The 12,602-nt window shown below is 39.8% G+C and overlaps 1 pseudogene; it reads right to left on the minus strand.

Moving 5' to 3' along the window:
* Positions 1-945: 945 nt before the first annotated feature.
* On the minus strand, positions 946-3,359 carry LOC114625778 (annotated as a pseudogene).
* Between the last annotated feature and the right edge of the window lie 9,243 nt (positions 3,360-12,602).

A 12,602-nucleotide genomic window follows, 5' to 3' on the forward strand; every position in this document is an offset into this window, starting at 1 on the left:
GAAAGGATTCCAGACAAAGCATAAAAGGTGTGGGGTCATATATGGCTGAGAAAAAAGGACACTGCAAAGAAGGCAGGTGTGTAATAGCACAGCAATTAAGAATAAGCTCAACTACTGTGAACATCACTATAGACCTTCCTCAGAAACCTAAAAATAGGTCCTGGAGATATCTCTAAGCGGTTAAAAGCACCTGTTGCTCTTCCGGAGGACCCAACTTCAGCTTTCCACATGGTAGCTTACAATAATCTGTAACTACATACCATAGATATCTACACATCCATGCTTATTGCTACACTATTCACAATCACCAAGCTATGGAATCTGGAACAGAGAATTTTAAGCGGCCCTAAAGAGTAAAATCATGTCATTTCCAGGAAAACGGATATAATTAGAGTTAATTGTATTAACAGGGATATGCCAGGCATCTAAGTTTTGTTACTGTGAGTTTCTTAAAATCATAGTAGTATGAGAGGTGAGACTGGGGAGAGTTGTAGAAGAGAGCAGGAGATGCAATGCTGTTCTGTATTAACAGCTCTAGATTGACTTATCATGGATGTCCTTCTGCCTCACAGACACATGTCTATCTTGTACTGCTGAACTGTTGCTTCTAAGGGTTTTATTTGCTTTTTTTTCACGTGTTCTTTTTATTCAAGGGTTTCCTCACAGGCAGTATTTAAAGTCAGGCTTTTTAAAATTAAAGGCCTAAGCTACGAAATTTTGTAAATATGACACTGGCAAAGAATGAGCATGGGGATAATTTAAACCCTCATTATCCTGGAGTCCAAGTTTGTAACACGGAACACGAAAGATCAGTATCATTCAAAACAAACAACTGAGAAACCACAGGTGCTGGGTAACTTTGTCAATGAAGAGAAAGATCAGTTCCAGCCTTGCTGAGTATGAAACCAGCAACGAGTTCTTCTGTGACAGAGCATCAACTGTGCTTCAGATCTTTGCCTGTAAAGTCTCTTTCTCCATGAGCAAATCTGCATATCTCTGCTGAAGCGCTTTCTCTCGCTCCTGTTGCCGCTGCACATCCTCTTTTAGACACTCTAGCCTGCGGAGAATAGCAGAGTTTTCATGTTTCTTGAGTTCTTCAAAAGTGTGTAGCTCCAAGTGAGCCTGCTCAATCTGGTCCCATAAGTCATTCAACTGTTTCATGAGCCCCATAGCACGAGACTGGTAACCACCAAGCAAAATTTTCATCTTCTTCTCCATCTTTGCAGCTCTCTTGGCTTCTGTTGTCATGTGACCCCTGTTTATCTCGAGTCTCCTTTCAAGTGATTCAATCCTGTCCTTTTTACCAGCAAGATTAGCCCGTGTGTAGAGGCTCTGAGCAGGAAGATAGAGGACTTGACTGTAGCATTCCTCCCACACCTGGTTGTAAGCTTCACTGGAGAGTTCTCCATGGCTCATTCCTTGTTTTACCACTTCCATCTCTTGTACCAGAACATCCTGGGCATTTTTCAGATCTTCTTTGGAGAACTTCTCATAAGGGTTATGCTCAAGATAGGTAATGTGCTCTGAATTGCTGGTAGCAAAGCCGACCTTTTTTCCTTTCTTATTTCCAGACAGCTCGTAGGAGTGATGCAGAAGGTCATAATGAAGCATCGTTATCATTTCTTTTTTGATCAGTTCTTCACTTTTCTGTAAATCTGTTAGAGGTGGTTCTACATTTAAAGGTCTTAAAATAGTTTCATTTACTTCAGATGGTCTGGGTAGGTCCTTCTGAACAGCTTTGTGCATTAGTCTCATTTCCTTTACACGCTCAGCCTCTCACATGGCCTGCTTCCGAGCATCCACATCCGCAGCGTCCTCAATGTAGGTGTCATCTATCTTCCGTTCTTCCAGCTCCTCCTCAGCATTTTCTGGTAGAACAATTTCAAAAATCATTCTTAGGCGCAGGGAGGCCTAACAATTCTAGGACGGAGATGTTCACGAGATTCTCTTTCCACCTGCTTCACATAAGAGGGGTCGTTATAGTCTGCCATCCCTTCCTCAGGATTAATGTTTAATTTGTCTCTAAGTGGTGTTCTACCTGGGGTGGCATTAGTGACTGGTTTAGGAGATGTTTCACTCCGGGGAGTCAGCCCTTCAGCTCCATTAGAAGGAGTCCTGAAAGGGGTAGACAGAACAGGATTTGGAGTCTGCACAACCTGCTGCTGTGGGGTCACACCAGAGAAGTCACTTTCTTTCATGCAGTGGGGTATTAGGCCCACCTTTCAATGGAGTGTCCACATTGGTCAAGGCCATGAAGTTCTGAGCTTCCTGTAGAATCCTGTCTTGGGAGGCTGGTGTCCGTGGTGTTCTCAGAGCAATGCTGTTGTTTGTGACATTGTACTCAGGCAGGAGAGTGCTAGAAGCAGAGTTTGTGATTCCAGACTCCTCTGCCTTCTGCTGAGCAACTTCACTGGCCTGGCCTACCTTGACAACTTCCTGGAGTTCAGCATCTGAAATCTGGGGGGCAGGCAGCACAAGCTTGCTTCTCTTTTTAGTAAACTCAGAGACACCACTAGTTTGAAGGATAGCTGATGATAAATCAGATTCCTTTTACCTTTTTAAATGCTGCTTGTCTTTTTTCCTATTTCTTCCTTCTTTTTCAGATCTTAGCTCCCCATCAAGATCCTGCTGTCTTAATTTCCTGAAATCTGCATCAAGGGTCTGGTAATTCTCCTCAGAAGTATCATAAAAACCAAGAGCAGGCTTTTTTCAAATGGGATTTCAGCATTATAATCAACTCCTCTCTTCTTTTTCCTTTTCTTCTGAATCTCTATGCCAGCTGCTCGAAGCTCTCGTCTTTTCTGGAGGGCAGCAAGGCGCCTTGCTTCTTCCAACTGCTTTTCTCTTGCTTTCCTCTTAGCCTTCTTTCCTTGAGTATTGGCCAGACGGGCTCAAGCCTCAGAAAGCATCTCAAGTTCATCCTCATCCATGTCAATTGGATCAGGACGAACTGGTTTGGTTTCTGGGTTTGAGTCTATCTCTCCAGGCTTAAGTTTTTGGGGGTCATCTGTTGTTTCCTCTTCATTGTCCCTTTGGGCAGTTTTGTCCAGGAGGAATTCATAGTGTTCCAAGTACTGGGCTGCTGTTCTTCCTATGACCGGAGCAATGGTCCTCCACTGCGTTGGCATCAGCTTGGCCAAGTGCAAGAGTTTTTCTTCCTCTTCTCTGGACCATTCAGTTTTTTTAATCCTTGGGTCCAGCCATTCGTACCATCTAGCTTTGCACTGCTTTGCCGATTTCCTATGCAGCAATGAGGCAATCCTAGACCACTGGTTTTTCCCATATTTCATTACCGCTGCTTTCAGAATTTCATCCTCCGCATTCCTCCACACACCCCCTTTGAACATAATCCGGGGCATCTTGGCGGCGGAGTGTCCGGGCAAGCGGCCGAGAGGAGCTTCGAGAAAGTAGTAAGGCGCTTCGGTCACGGGTGCAAAGAGGCCACTTCCTCCCAAAAGCGACCTTCTGCTTTGAAGAGATCTGTGCAGGCTCCGCGTAGGCAGCAACCCCGGTAAATCTCGCGAGATCTTAGCGGCTGGTTTGGAACCTTGAGACTGACCTTTACTTGCTTTTATATGTCCACTTCAATTAAGGAAATTTTAGATACAGCACTCTAACTTCCTATTTAGCAATTCCTTTAAATGATAAACATTAATGCATGATATACCAGACATTAAGAAAATATGAATTACCAGAAGATTAATAAAATCATTCACACTAATTAAAGTATCTTAGGAAAGGCCATGCATATTTATCAACTAATTAGGATTAGACAACCAAAGGAATAAAGAGTACTTCCTTGGGGAGTATAAAATAAATAAATAATTACAATATTTTCATTAGCGTTGGCAATGTTCCTTTGAGCCTCTTTGGATGCTAGAAATGTATGCATAAATTTAATGTTCTTGGCATTTAAGAGTTTTTTAGCTCATTAGAAGTATTCTCTAATATACTGTGTGGGCGGGGAGGAAATACTAGTGCTAGATCTCGTGCTAAGGATGTGCCAGGCCTAGGTTCAGTTCTCCATCTCCAGCACAAACAGGTTTTTTTTATAATTTATTTTTTCTCAAATCGTAATTAATTCACACAGGGGTTATAAACACAGAAAGGCAGGATGTGGGGAAGGGAATGACACTGGAGCGTGGGTGTTCAGGGGGAATACAGATATCTTTCAGAACTGGGTATCAGCTGGGTGAAGGTTCAGGGGACAAGTCACTATGGCTCTGCCTATGACTCGCTTGTCCTTATCTAAGTTGGTATTGTCTGCCAAGGCTACCTATTTACAAGGTCTATGACTTCTCAGGCTGGTACATTTCCACGAAAGCTGCCTGTTTACAATAGCTTATAGCCATCTGTTTCAATGTTTTTCCACTGAGATTCAAGACTTGGTGTTAGTATACATGTATGACAGGCCTAGTGCTGATTTTAGGCCTATGGTTGATTTTAGGCCTTCAGTGCAGCACAAACACTTTTAAAACATGTGTGTGTTTGGAAAAACCCTGTAATGTCTACAGTGCTATCTGAAGAAAATGACCTATAACTCCTTTCAAATCCTAAAAGGAATATTTGAAAAGACTAGTCTCCAGATTCCTGTGAGATATGAACATTTCCTCAAAGTCCATAGAAGATTTGACCAAAGAAAAACACACCAATTCTTAGCTCAAGAGTGATAAAGCTATTAGAACAACTCATAGTCTGAATTTATTTTACCACTTATTTCAACCTGTGAGCTAAAAATAGCTTTCATATATGTATTAGTCATGATAGTTTTCTAGAGTAACAATATTTCTCTATATATAGAAAGGGGATTTATTAGACTGACTAACAGGCTATGGTCCAGCTAATTCAACAATGGCTGCCTATAAACAGGTCCAAGAATCCAGTAGTGGTTTAGTCCATGAGGCTGAATATCTCAACTGATTTTCAGTATATGCCAGAATTCTAAAGAAGTGAGCCCTCATGCCAGTGAAGGCACGGACTTGCCAGCAAGACTGAGAACAGCAGGCAGAGAACACAATTCCTTCTTCCATGTCCTTTATATAGGACGTCAGCAGAAGATGTGGTCCAGATTAAAGGTGGGTCTTCCCACTTCAAATGATCTGGATTAAATATGGATCTTCCCACCTCAAATATATGGATTAGAAGTGTGTCTTCCCACTTCAAAAGATTTAATTAATAAAAACTTCCTCAGCCTGGAGGGATGGCTCATTGGTAAGAGCACTGACTGCTCTTCCAGAGTTCCTGAGTTCAATTCTCAGGAATGATGGCTCACAACCATCTGTAATGGCATCTGATGTCCCCTTCTAGTGTGTCTGAAGACCATTTGGGTTTTAGTTAATTTCATATGTAGTCAAATTGACAACCAAGAATAGCCATCACAGTATATTTAATGATTTAGGGGGAAAAAAAACAGACGTTTTATGGCACATAAAAAAGTGTATGAAATTCAAATGCAATGTCCATATATAAATAAAGTTTTATTAGACCACAGCCTACCTCAGCATGCACAGGTCCTGCACAGATCTGCACCAGTTGGGATCCTAGAGCTGAAATGAAAAGTGGACACATGTCCTCATTAATCCAGAAGCAAGTCCTCATTGATAACCACTTGCAAATGAAAATTTAGTTTCTTCCATGGGAGTCTCACTGGAGAAACAAAATACTCTTAAGGGTAGGTGCATGCCCAGCAGTAGATGCCAACAGAAAACAAACTCAATGACAGTTTTGGAGGTTCCTCTTCTCATAATATCATGCCAAGACTCTTCCTTCTTTTTTTAAGATTAACTTATTATTTTTTATTTTATTTGTATATTTTCTCTCTTTTTACCCTGTAGATCCTTTGTATATGTATGATGGCTTCGAGTTCTATGTTTTTATGGGATTCCTGAGTGTGCGAACGAGTGGCTTTCTGTTTCTTGGGCCTTCTCTTGGGCTCTTTGGTTGCTTGTTTTATCCAATTCCAGTGTGTTAGTTTTTGTTTTATCTTATTATATTTTATTTTATTATTACCTCATAAAAGCCTATTTGTCTTCTAATAAGAGACAGAATGGATCTGGATGGAGGAGGGGTGGTGAGGATCTGGGAGGGGTAGCAGGAGGGGAAATTGTAATAGAGATAAATTATATGAGAAAAATTTTATTTTTAATAAAGGGGGAACCAAAAGCCTCCCTTATTCATTTATTGTTGATGGCTATTCATATCCATTTCCTATAGTGTAACAAATTATCACAACTAAGTGGCTCAGTACCACACAAGTTTATTATCTCATTGTTTCTCTAGGTCTCAGCATGATTTAGCAGAGCACTGTGCTCAGAGTATCACCAGACTAAACTAAAGTTTTGGCTGGAGCCAGAACAGCCATTTCACCTGAGTCTCAAAGTATCCTTTTTCCTCTTCTTTTCTTTGTTTTCTCTTTCTTTCATTCCTTTATTTTCTTTTTGTTTATTTTTTGGCCCAGGGTCTACACTGTATCCCCAAGCTATCCTTAAACTAGCAATTCTCTTGGCAGTGCTGGCATTATAGACATGTGTCAGCACACACTCAAAATCCTCTTAGAAACTCACGTTTCCTTAAAGTAGTACCTTGCACTGTTACAACTGAGATGCCCTGTCTCATATTGGACTTCAGCTCAGGGATACTCTTAACAATTAAAGGCTGCCTGTCTTCCTTGGCATGAATCCCTTTTATCCTCTTTAATTTTTTTTAACGATTTAAATCTCTCTTCCTGGGAGAAAGAGAAAGTCTGATTTACTTTAAAGATTTGAATATTTTAAGCCTACCAAGGCCAATGTACCCCCATCTTAAGGTCAGCTAATTTGGAACCTAGTCACACTTCCAAAATATCTTTGCAACGGTATATAGATTAGTATTTGATTGAACAACTTAGGAGTCAGGCATCTGGGTAATCATTTTAGGATTATGTGTGACACACCGTTTTATCATACAATGACAACCATGAGTAAGTATAATGAAGCCTGTATTGGTTGCTTTACTGTTGCTGTGATAAAACATCAGGACAAAAGCAACTTATAGAAAGAAGGGTTTATTTGGGCTTCCAATTCCAGGGGGATAAGAGTCCATTACTCTCACAGTAAAGAAGCATGGCAGCAAGCAGACATGGCAGATGATACTGGAAGCTGAGAGCTTATATCTTGATCCACAAACAGGAAGCAGAGAGTAAATTTGAAATGGTGAAATTCTTTAAACTCTTGAAACCTGCCCCTCAGCAATATACTTCCTCCAGCAAGGGCATACCTCCTAAGCCTCCCAAACAGTGCCACTAACTAGGGACCAAAGGCCAGAACCTAGGAAGACTTTCTCATTCAAACCACTCCAGAGATCACATAGTCCACTTGTTATCTGGTCCTTTATAATATGTTCTCCCTTCTTTGTGTCTGTGTGTGTGTGTGTGTCTGTGTGTGTGTGTGTGTTCATGCATGGCTAATAATGGGCATATGGAGGTCAGAGAACAACTTTAAAGAGTTGTATTTCTCTTTTTCACCATGAGGGTACCAGGGATAGAACTCAGCTCATCAGGCTTGGCAGCAGACAACTTTACCCACTGAGCCATCTCACTGACCTGTAGCATAGTTTCTGACCCCTGTCATAAATTAAACTGAGATTTAAACTAAAGAACTATGTGATCCCTGTTGGGCAAATAACATTACAGATAATAGAGCAGAAAGAAGATATCATAAGAATGGAAAAATAGCATCAAACTCTTTATGCTCTTTATTTTTATTTGTTCATATACTTTGACATATACTATGCAGGGAGACTAGCCTGGCCCTGGGATGGTGGGAGGTATATGCTACCACACCTAGCTGTATTTAGACTCTTCACAAGACACACACACACACACACACACACACACCACAAATATATGATACTGAACTAATGAAAACTTTTGAAATGAATCATTGCCAGCACACATTAATGAATAATAAAAGAAGTCATGTCATACAGTTATCTATAGCCATCGTTATTGAATTGTCATATATTTGCTTCTTTTGGGTTGTTTGTATTTGTTATTATTGTTTGTTTGTGTGTTTGTTTGAAGTGCTAGGGATTAAGCCCAGGGATTTGCTCATACCAGAAAGACACCTTACCACTGAAATATATCTCCAGGCCTGTATACATCCACAGGTCTCCCTATGAAACCCAGGCTGGCCTTGAACTAGTTATCAATCTACTTTTGTTTCCCAAGTTCTGGGTGCACAGGCATGAGTACTAAAGGACATGCATTTGAAGTCCCCTGTTATAGCCTCCTCTTATCTTTTGGAATTCTGTCCCACTATCTTTCTACCATATGTTCCTCTACCCAGTGACATCCATTTGCTGTTTTGAAACTTTACTAAATCAAAGGTAGTATTTATTCAACAATTTGATTTTTTTCAATGTAATATTTTTATTGACTCTTTTTAATTTATTTTTATTGTTTATTTCATTTATTTACATTTCAAATATTGTTCCCCATTCCCAGTTTCCCCTCTGTAAACAGCTTATCCCATCCCCCTCCCCCTGCCTCCATGATGGTGCTCCTCCCACCTCCCCATGCAGCCCAATCACATCCATTTCCCAGTCTACCTGCTGCTCTTGTAACCTCTCCCTCCTCAAAATAAAAAATATATATAACAAAAATTGAACTCATTTTTTATACAATCTGATTTTTATGCCTAATGTGTTTATAATTTTTCTACCTCTTTGTGTATAGTTAAATAAAACATGTTCATTTTAACTGCCATATAATATCCTACAATATGGATTTAGCATGGTTTCCTTTTCTTTTCTACTGATATTGTTCATTAAGGTTCTACCCAGCCATTTTCCAGTATAAATAATTCTCCTGTAAACAATCCTGTGTGTTCTCTTAACTCAGATATAAAGAAAAATACCTCTATCATATTTTCCAGGAAATATAATTTCCATTTTCTTTTATTTTGAAACTGAGTCCCTCTAGTCTAAACTAACCAGAACTTACTGTATAGTTCAGTCTAGCCTGAAATTCATGATCTTTCTGCCTCTGCCTCCATGGTACTGAAATTAAACTCATGTGCCACCATACACCACCTTAGAAGTAGCACTTCTGGGTCTTAGAAAATATAAGTTCACCTTTATTCTATGCCAACAAATTCTCCTCAAGACAGTTGTGTAAATATGCACTCCAGTTAACAGGGAACAGTTCCCTTTTCCCCCAAAATCCTTAAAGATAACAAGCATTATCCAGTTTTAATTTTTACCAATCTCATGGCTATGAAGTAGTCATTATTATTTAATTTTGCATTTTCCTGATTATAAGTTATATTAAATGTTTCCATATTTTCTTGTCCCTTAAGATTTCCTTTTCTATGAACAGCTTGCCCACAGCCCTTGACAATTTTCCTCTTAAAGCACTTGTTAGTTTTTAATTGATGTAGGCTCTTTACATATTCTGAATACTAATCATTATCATTTATATTCATGTATTCATTTTTTTTTTTGGTTTTTCGAGACAGGGTTTCTTCTCCGTGTAGCCCTGGGTGTCCTGGAGCTCACTCTGTAGACCAGGCTGGCCTCGAACTCAGAAATCCGCCTGTCTCTGCCTCCCAAGTGCTGGGATTAAAGGTGTGCGCCACCACCGCCCTGTGTTCTTTTGTATTTTTATGTAAATAATACATCATTTATCATCTCAATTGATCCTTATATTTTATTTATATTCTCTTCTTGTTACAATTTTTATTACTGCCCCCATAGTACAAGATTGAAAAGTGGTTACTCCAGAGAAACCCTGTCTCAAAAAAAAAAAAAGAAAGAAAAAAAAAAGAAAAATGATAACCCTAGCTAAGACTCCTAGCAACAGGGGATATGGAACCTGAACCAGCAAGACTTCCAATGGAGAGATGGATACACCAACCCACCCACAAAACCTTAGACCCACAAATTTCCCTGCCTACAAGATGTGCAGAGATAAAGATGGAGCAGAAATGGAGGAAATGGTCAACCAATGACTGGACCAACTTGTGACTCATACCATGAGAGAGAGCCCACCCCTGACACTATTAATGATACTCTGCTATACTTGCAAATAGGAGCCTAACATAACATCATCTAAGAGGCTTCACCCAACAACGTATGGAAACAGATGCAGAGACCCTCTCCCAAACATTAGACAGAGCTTAGGAAGTCTTGTGGAAGAAGGTAAGGAAGGATTAGAGGAGCCAGAAGGTCAAGGACACCATAAGAAAACCTACAGAACCAACTACTCTGAGCACATAGGGACTCACAGAGACTGAACCATCAACCAGAGAGCATGCATGGGACTGACCTACCTAGTCCCCCTACACATGTGTAACAGATGTGCAGCTTGTCTTCACCTGGACTCCCTAACAGTGGGAGCAGGGGTTGTCTCTGATTTTTTTGCCTGCCTTTGGATCTCTTTCCTCTAATTGGACTGCTTTGTCTAGCTTCAACAGATGTGCCTAGTCCTACTGCAATCTGATACGCCAAGGTGGGTTGATATCCATGGGAGATCTCCCCTTCTCTGAGAAGAGAAGCGGGATAGAAGGAGGGGAAGTGAGAGGGAGGGATTGAGAGGAGGAAGAAAAGCTGCAATCAGAATGTAAAGTAGCCCGGCAGTGGTGGCTGGGGAGGCAGAGGGAGATGGATTTCTGAGTTCGAGGCCAGCCTGGTCTACAGAGTGAGTTCCAGGACAGCCAGGACTATACAGAGAAACCCTGTCTCGAAAAAAACAAAACAAAACAAAAAGACAGAATGTAAAGTAAATTATGAGAAAAAAGAAAATTGCTTAAGTAAATTATAGAAAGTCTACATGACAGTACTATGCACTACAATTAAAAGCATGGTATGGAAGAATATTAATTTGCTTGGAATAGTCACAGCCCAGTACTAAGTTAAAATAAAGGCTTCAAAATATATATAAAATATGATTCTGTCTTGGAATACATAAATAAATACAATTGTAAATGTAACTGTAGATACATAAATATATTAAAAATCTTAATGTTTCTATCTGGGTAATAGGAATTATAGATAAATTTTAGTCACTACAGTATTTTATGTTTTAGTAAGTTTTCTGCATTTGACCGATAGTTACTTCTGTAATTATAAAACAATGTTTAAAAGATCAGATATGACAAATAAAGAAGGACTTTTGTTCCGAAAATAGGTATTATTTTGACATTCCTTATTAAAAAAGGAAACTTCAAAAAAAAAAAAAAGAAAGAAAAGAGGTGCTAGGGGGTTGAAGAGATTGCTCAGTGGTTAAGAGCATGTACTACTTTACATGGTTTCTGTTCCAGAAAGACCTAGGTTCAATTCCCAGCAAAACACACACACACACACACACACACACACACACACAAGGCAGCTCATAACCACCTGTATGTAACTCTGGCTCCAAAGGATCTGATATTCTCTTCTGGCTTCTAAAAACACTTGTACTTATGTGCATATCTACACATGCATACACACACACACACACACACACACTTAAAATAAGATCTTTTAAATTTTATTTTCTTTTATTTTTTAAGATTATATATTATTTTCCCCTTCCCTTTCTCCCTCCCAAGCCTCCAAATATTCTTCCTTACTCTTAAATTCACAGCCTCTTTTTTCATTAATCGTTGTTATATAAAAGGGGTGCTAGTTTGAGTTCCATTGTTCTATTATCCTAGTTTATTAGATTAATAATAGTGTTTTTTCATAATATTAAATTCATTTCATTACTAAGACCAATTCAACTCGTAAATATTTTATTTTGGAATTCTCCATGTATGTTCATGACAGAGAACAATCTGTAATTTTATTTTTTCACAGTAGCCTTATGGTACATCAAGGTTGTTCTAGCCTTATGAATTGGGTAGATATTTAACTGAATAGTACATAAAATATCACAATTATTCTCTGATTATTTCATAGAATTCACCTATAGGACCAGTGATCTAGAGATAATAGTGCCTTGCTTATTTGTCAATCTACCAGCTGATGTAATTTATTTGTAACTTACATTTATTAATTGGAGGGAGCACATATACGTGTAGGTCAGAAAACAACTCATGGAAATCTATTCCCTCATTCCATCCTGGGGATCAAACTCAGGTCAACAGGCTTGGTGGCAAGTGCCTTTACCTACTGAGCCATCTCACCAGCTCTATTGGTTGGTGTATTTGGGAGCATGGGAGCAGGCAGGCAAGCATGTTGCCAGAGCAGTATCTGAGAGCTCACATCTTGATACACAACCATGAGGCAGAGAGAGCTAATTGAGAACAGAAAAGCCTGCACACACACACACACACCCATGTTAGATGTCCCCACAAGGCGGTTCTAGGCTAGTGAGCATGGATATCCTTTGGTAGCTGGTCTGATGCAAATCTGCACCAATGATGTGTTTATAAAAAGATAAAGAGATAAAGAGTATGTTCTGAGGGTGTGTGGAGAGGTATGGGGGAAAGGGGATGTCTCAGCGGGACCATGCTGAGGCATCTCTTCCCCCTGAGGGACCAGTCACACATGGGTATAGCATAGAATAGAGTTTATTCAGGGCATGGGGAGGGGAGCCAAGAGGGCAGTAGAGAGAGAGAGAGAGAGAGAGAGAGAGAGAG

This window comes from Grammomys surdaster, unplaced genomic scaffold (assembly GCF_004785775.1).
Source record: "Grammomys surdaster isolate TR1022 unplaced genomic scaffold, NIH_TR_1.0 222, whole genome shotgun sequence".
NCBI lineage: Eukaryota > Metazoa > Chordata > Mammalia > Rodentia > Muridae > Grammomys > Grammomys surdaster.